Below are 7,216 nucleotides of genomic sequence, written 5' to 3'. Positions count from 1 at the left end.
TTCATAAATAAAGATTGATTGATAATAGAGGGTGTGGGGGAGTATGACTGCTGACCATGCTAACTATATCTCCAGCAAGATGATGCTCTGTGTCAAATTAAATAAAATCAAACTTTATATCTATGTATGGCACCTTTTATTCATGCAGCAGTGCAAAAGACTTTACATGTTAAAAACGACAAACAAGAGTTTACCAAATAAAAATAAACACACCTGTGATCATTCACACACATACAGACATAAATAGCATAAATATCCTCCACCCCCCCCCCCCCCCCCCCCCCCCCCCGCCCCCGAACAATCAAATGAAGTCAAACTTTATTCATTGAGCACTTTTCATGCCATGGGCAACACAAAGTACTTTACAAGATATAATCAAGTCATAAGGATTAAAACAAACAGTAGATAACAAGACATTTAAAAACACATTTTGAATAACACAAGTCTAAAAGCACATCTTCTGTCTCCCTGACCAACAAGCAAATTAATCAGGAAATAAATGAACATCTTGCTTTAAGCGCCACTGAGAGGAAAACAATATTCACACAAGGAGCCAGCCCACCCATGACCACAGAGAGCGTCAAAACTGGGCAGGCCCCTGTACACACCACAGCCACAAGGCTGCAATGCAAGGGCCAGACAAGATCTATCGCCATGGCAAAAACCCCGCATAGACCCCAGTGTGGAGGATCCCCATGAGGAAAACACTAGAACAAACAGTTTGAATAGATTAAAGAAGACTAAAGCTAGTAAAGATTAGCTATAAAAGTAAAAATTTCTTTTAAAAAAACTTTGGTGATAAGAAAACAGAATGATAAAAACTATGAGAGGTGGTGTTTAAAATAGGTAAACAAGTGATAAATATATTAAAATGAATAGGTGAATAGAGCAATAATAACAACAGTGATACTAAAATAGACAACAAACAGTTTAGATTATGTAAAAGCTCAAATTAAAAGGTAGATCTTTATCCTTCTCTGGCAGGCTGTTCCACAGAAAAAGGGCCATAATGATGAAAAGAGGCCCAGCTGTAAGTTTTGGTTCTCACTATAGGAATAACTTAAAGGCTGGTGCCAGAAGGCTTCATGCTCAGCCAGGACTCACAATTTAAAAGCAGATCAGACAAATGAGAGAATTTCACAAAGTTTAAATCATCTCACACTGGTTTCTCAAACCACACAGTGACTTTACTATAGGATAATGTCCTCCACAGTCACCAGAGCCAAACAGAGCAGCTTCGGGATGTGGTGGGACACAAGATTCATGTCATTGATGTGTGACCAGCAAAGCCTGCTTCATGTTAACATGTCAGTTAAGACTTAGAAATGTATAAATACCTGAAATGCATTGATATACTGTACCTAAGAGTCCCAACCATGCACATCTACACACACCTACATGATCCACACACTGTTGGACCTGCACAGGACGGCCATAGTGTATGTAAATTCCTCAGGGTGAAGGACATTGGTGAGGGTGCGATTGTACTATGGGGTGTATGAGAGCAGCTCTGTATTATTTGTCGGTGCCAGCATGAATTATTCTTTAAGAGCAATATTCCAACATGAAAACAGTCAATAGCAGGCTGCCAACATGAAGCAGATACTGATAAGTGAGAAGGATGACATGACAAAGTATACTGCATTATTTAATTAAACAGAAATAATTTAGATAATTACTATAAATCGTTTAATGCATCGTTCTTATAAATCATTGAAAAACCAAAAGTTATGCAAGAGGTGGAGAATTTAGTTTGACACACCCTCTGCATTCTTGAGGGCAATGCATGAAAGACAGACCCAGAGCAGTGAAAGTCTGAACATTTCTATCAGAGCTGGAAATCTGAAGTAAAGCTCACAGGACAGCCCCGTGCCTCAAATATCAGATCACAAATAGCAACACCCTGTCTTGGTGATGATGCCCCATCTATGATAAACAGCTTTTATAGCTGTATGTACCATCAGTATGCGCCGTCAGCTCTCTTGGTTAACCGTAGAGAACAGGCTGGTTTTAACACGATTACATTCTTCAGGAGCGTTTTCTTTTCTTTTCAACCTACTCTCATATAAAACCAAAAGTTCAGATGTATTCAGCTTCACACTCATTTTACAAGGTCAGCAGATGTCGTTACCTCATCCAACGTCAAGTGTTTCAAAGAGAACATAAAGAAAATGTAAACTAAAGTATCATCTGATAATACACTATTTAAATTTGTGAGTAGGGAATAAATACATTTGTTGCATGAATGCAATATGATACCCATTGATTTTATAATTCTTGTGAATAATTTCTCATGTTTATAAGGATTTTTAAAATAGTTTACTATTTGTAGATTATTATTGTACTATTTGTATCTTGTGTATTGTTGTTTTGGTTTTTTGTCTTCTTCTATGGAGACTAGATCGTCCCACTTTGGAGACGGCTGATGGGGATCCTTATATCCTGACCTATATCTCTTTTTTTCTGCAGGTCTTCCTGAATAAAAGCAGCTGTACATGTTGATCTGGCCTTTTTGGGCTGGGTTCTGACGGAGGTTTTCTTCCTGTTAAAAGGGAGTTTTTTCCTTCCTACTGTCACCTCATGCGTGCTCAGGATGGGGGATTTGATCGAAGTCATGATTCGATGCACTCAGTTGGTTTCTATTTGCTAGGCTGTTTATGAATTGGCTAGAAATGATGTGTCTGTAAAGTGTCCTGAGACAACAATGTTGTGAAGTGGCGTTACACGAATAAAGTGGAACTGAACTGAATATAGTTCCAGAATACATACATTAAACAAAACAAAACAAAAATAAATTCTAAAGGGAGATGTTATTTGCATAAGTATTATTATTAACACTATTTTATAAGATTATGTAGTAACTCGTAGTAATTGTAAAAACGTTTCAAGCCCTGAGGTTTGTTGTGATATATGTCTGAATGGTCTTGGGCCTCCTTATTTATCTGATCTGTTTTTAAGGTATGAACCCTCGCGGACCCTGAGGTCCTCAGGTACCGGCCTTTTAGTTCTTCCTAAAGTTCGTACCAAAACATATGGCGAGGCCACATTTCAGTATTACGGGCCTCGCCTATGGAACAGCCTGCCTGAGGACCTCAGGGCTGCAGAGACTGTTGATGTTTTTAAAAAAACGCTCAAGACCTACCTTTTTAGTTTAGCTTATAACTAAGTTTTAACATTCTTATATTAACCCATATTTATTCTTCTTTTTAGTTAATTTTATTTATTTATATATTCATTTACATATTAGTATTGATTTTATTTTATTTATTTATTCATATATATATATATATATATATATATATATATATATATATTTTTTTTTTTTTTTTTTTTTTTTTTTTTTTTTAAATGGATTTTATTTTTGTTTTCACTCCAGCTCTCTCCTCATTGGGGTCCTCTTCACCAAGGGCTGCCCCTGCTCTGACTGCATGGGTGTTACAGTGGGGGCTGTCCCTGTCTGGTGGGTTGGGATCCAGCGCTGCAGCCTTACGGTTGTGGCGTGGGTCCTGTCTGCCCGGACCCGGGTGGCCCCCATGGTGATGGCCTGGGTGGTCTTGGTTGGGGGTAGCCCTTTGTGTAGAGCCTCCCTGAGAATATCGTTTCCTTATCTGGTGCAAATGCACCTGGCCATTCAACTTCTTTTAACTGTTACAGGGCAAATGGGGCATGGGTGAGGGTGGTTGTGGGTGGGTGAAAGGGGATGTGTGTGTGTGTTAGTGTTTTATCTATTTTTATCTATTTTGATATAAATTGTTTTATAATGTAAAGCACTTTGTATTGTTTTTAAATAAAGTTTGATTTGATTTGATTTGATTTGATTTGATATGAGAAGATATAACCCACCCACTCCTTTTGAAGGTTTTTTTTTCCTGTTTTTATGATTTATTTCCAATTCCCTTAAACAATAAACAACATTTTCAGTAAAGAGTGAATAAAAAGAAAAGTTTATAAAGCTGCGTTTAAAAAAACAAAGTGGTCTCTGGGAACATGTTCCCAGCTGAAACAGAGGCAGGCCAGTGTAGTCCTGACTGATTGTAACTCAGATAACCTACAAGGTTGGAACCAGACTCTTATTAGTTAATGACAGGTTCTTCCTACTGTCAGGTGCCCTGGAGTTATGCAGTATGTTGACCAATGCACCCCTCCCTTTCTGCCTTCAACAGATGCCTTGCAGGTACTGAATGACTTGTCAGTCACTGTCAGTGGAAAATAACAGACGATGGCGTCGTTAAACCGGCACGTTGCTGTTATCTTTCAGCGTTGTTAAGCAGAGAACTTTTCACGTTGGTCAGAAACCAAACAAGAAATGCTTAGGATTGCTGAGAAGGGCGCAACGCAGATTATGTGACTTTCACACCCACCTAAACACTGTGTGCCTGTTGTGTACCAATTATTAAAATGCCGATGATCCGTTTTTCCTTTATTATGATTGCATATACTCTGTTGAATTTAGCAACAGCTACTCCATGACCACTAGGTGCACATATGCAAATAATGCAGTTCAACTCAACACACAAAAGACTAGCCCTTCTGTTAATACTGAGAGATTTTTTTTTTATCATTTACATTTATTAAACTGAAGTTGGCCATATATCCAGCATTTACTTCTAAAATCATTCACACCAAACAAGATCAGCCTCATTGGGTTTTTAAACCTTTAAAGCATATATTTTCACATTTTTCTTCTTAATTAGGAGATGTGATTTTTTTTTCTTTTTTGGCAAAAATGCTTTTTTTTCTCTCTCCTTTTTCCTTTTATTCTCTTAGATAGTCTTTCAACAAATGCATAAAAGTTTTCTGCCTTAAATTAACTTAGATCAACTTTTCAGACGCCATATAGTTTGATTTTAATTGAATCTGGTGAGTGTTGTGTGCTAAATCTCTTGTGCAATCATTTCTGGAGGCGTGCAGAGTGGATTTTTCAACATTCTAATGCAATGAGATTCCCGTGCAGCAAAATGTCCAAAGAGGCTTAATTCAACCAGCAAGGTATGTTTCAGCTTCAGGTGTTTGAGTCAAAGCAGAAATGACACATCTCCACCTGGAATCTGAAGAAATGTGAATACCCCATAATCATACAGATTTATGTCTGATGCCTCCACCCAAACTTGCAGAGGAATTCAGACCAGTTTTGCAGCATGAGTGGCACACTTTTCTCTTTTTTTTGGCAGAAAAACGCTTGTCAATCACATCATGTCCTGACAGACTGATTCTGAATGAAACAACGTCTTTACTACACTGCCGCCGGTGCAGCTTTAATACATTAAAGACTATTAAATCTGACAGTTTACATGACTAGATCACAAAACCCTGAAGGATCATCGTAACTCATAATGTCTCTCTGCTAGCTTTTAAACGCCAGTCAATCAGATAGTTTTTAAATGTCAAAGATTTTACTGTGCGCAAAACACCTATTAGGTTTAACTGCTTAACAGTGATGCCTGTTAAATTGTATGTTGTTGGCTGTAATATTATGTGCCTTGTAAACCCGACATGCAGCCTGGAGTTATGAACGTGCGAAAATAACTCAGTGATATAAAAAATTATTTTAAAAGACTTTATGTGTGATAAAGTGTATTTCCAATTTAATTACAACATTTTGGACAAATTGCATGATAGTTAGTTATTACACTATTATATCATGTCACATGGTCAATTTTAGAACTATTGATGAATCTGAAACTCTCATTTAAGTACTTTAGATTTTATATGAAAAAAAATAAGATGAGATAAAAAAAATAACATGTTTATTTCAACATTTTTTTTTGTATTACATTATATAATTCATTATATTTTCCAAGTTAAGTCCCTGTAAGCAGTTAACTGAAACAGAGAAAGGTGTATACTTTGTTTTCTCATTCAGGTGTGAACATATTTTCACTGCAGAGAATTCCAGCAGCAGTTGTAGACAGAGGCATATTGTGCAGATTACATAGCATAAAGGATAAACTGATGCTTGTAAATACATGACATGATGTATTCCTTGTCTTTGTTATCAAGCAGCTATTGTATTGTTCTTCTCAATTCTGCCCTATAGCCTCACCCAGAGCTTCACACACTTATGCATCATAGACATTCGTTTGGGACGATCAGCTGTCAAGGTCCTGCAGAACAGTCACTCCTTCGTGTTGCAACATGAACAGTCCACATCAGGTTCTGCAGTCGTGCAGCGAGGAGGAGGAGAATGCATGCTGGTTTACTGTGTCGTTTTCAGAGTGTGTAATGTCTTTCCATCCCGCCTGTGGGCAGCTCACACAGCTGTTTGTGAATGAGTGAATGTAACCATATGTCACTGAATGAATGTATGTCTCAATGTTAAACAATGGAGGAAGATCCTGCATTCAGAAGCTGGTTTCTTGCGAACAAAGAATCTAGCCAAGATAAAAATAAAACAAACTTATGAACCCAAAACACTCATTTTTACTCTCCTGGTTTGTGCAGGTACTACAAACAATAATTCCCAGGATTTTAGGAGCACTGAACAAAGCCAGCTTGCTCAGTTAGCTCAATTTTTATTTCTGAATGTCTGAAATGGAGTGAAAGCTGCTTAAAATTCACCACTGTTATTCTTATTTTGCTTAAGTTTAGAAGTGAATGTTTCTCTTGTGGCGTTTCCTTTATCAGGTGAAATATCAGATCCAAAGCCAACAGAAACAGCTTTTCTTAGCATAGTTTGGACTTTCTGAGCAGGCATGAAAGCAGTTTTTAGCGCCTATGCTGTCATTTCAGGTCAACTGTTGCTGTAAATGTTGTTAAGAAAATATTTTGTGTACAGACTGCGTGTCCTCTCTGTGGTGTCGTTTTTGTGCAGTTAGCTCATCAGGTTTTCAGACCTGAACATGCTCCAGTCTGTCCCAGTGTGTGTCAGTGGCCCATTAAGGCTGACAAACTGTGGGTGGGATTGTGGGATTTGTGAAGTTTTCAGTTTCAGACTATACGAGAGGCTGTATGGTCTTGGGTGGGGCACCACCACCCATAATTCATGCTTAGACTTGTTTTTTGCTGTGCCTGAAAGGCCGTTGAGGTGTTTTACTGAAAGAGATAAAAGTCCATCTATTATGTTACGCTACTTCAGCATCTTAACAGTTGCGTGTTTAGTGGTTTTTTTAACCATCTGCATGTTGAATATTTTGTTTTCTGCATACTTTGAGAGAACTTTAGATGTTGTATTACAGTAAAGGACAAAAGGTGTGAACATTTTACAGGAATGCATCAC

The sequence above is a fragment of the Telmatherina bonti genome (assembly GCF_933228915.1).
Source record: "Telmatherina bonti genome assembly, chromosome: 6".
Lineage (NCBI taxonomy): Eukaryota > Metazoa > Chordata > Actinopteri > Atheriniformes > Telmatherinidae > Telmatherina > Telmatherina bonti.
The sequence above is the reverse complement of the archived record's forward strand: the minus strand, read 5'-3'. Positions refer to the sequence as shown.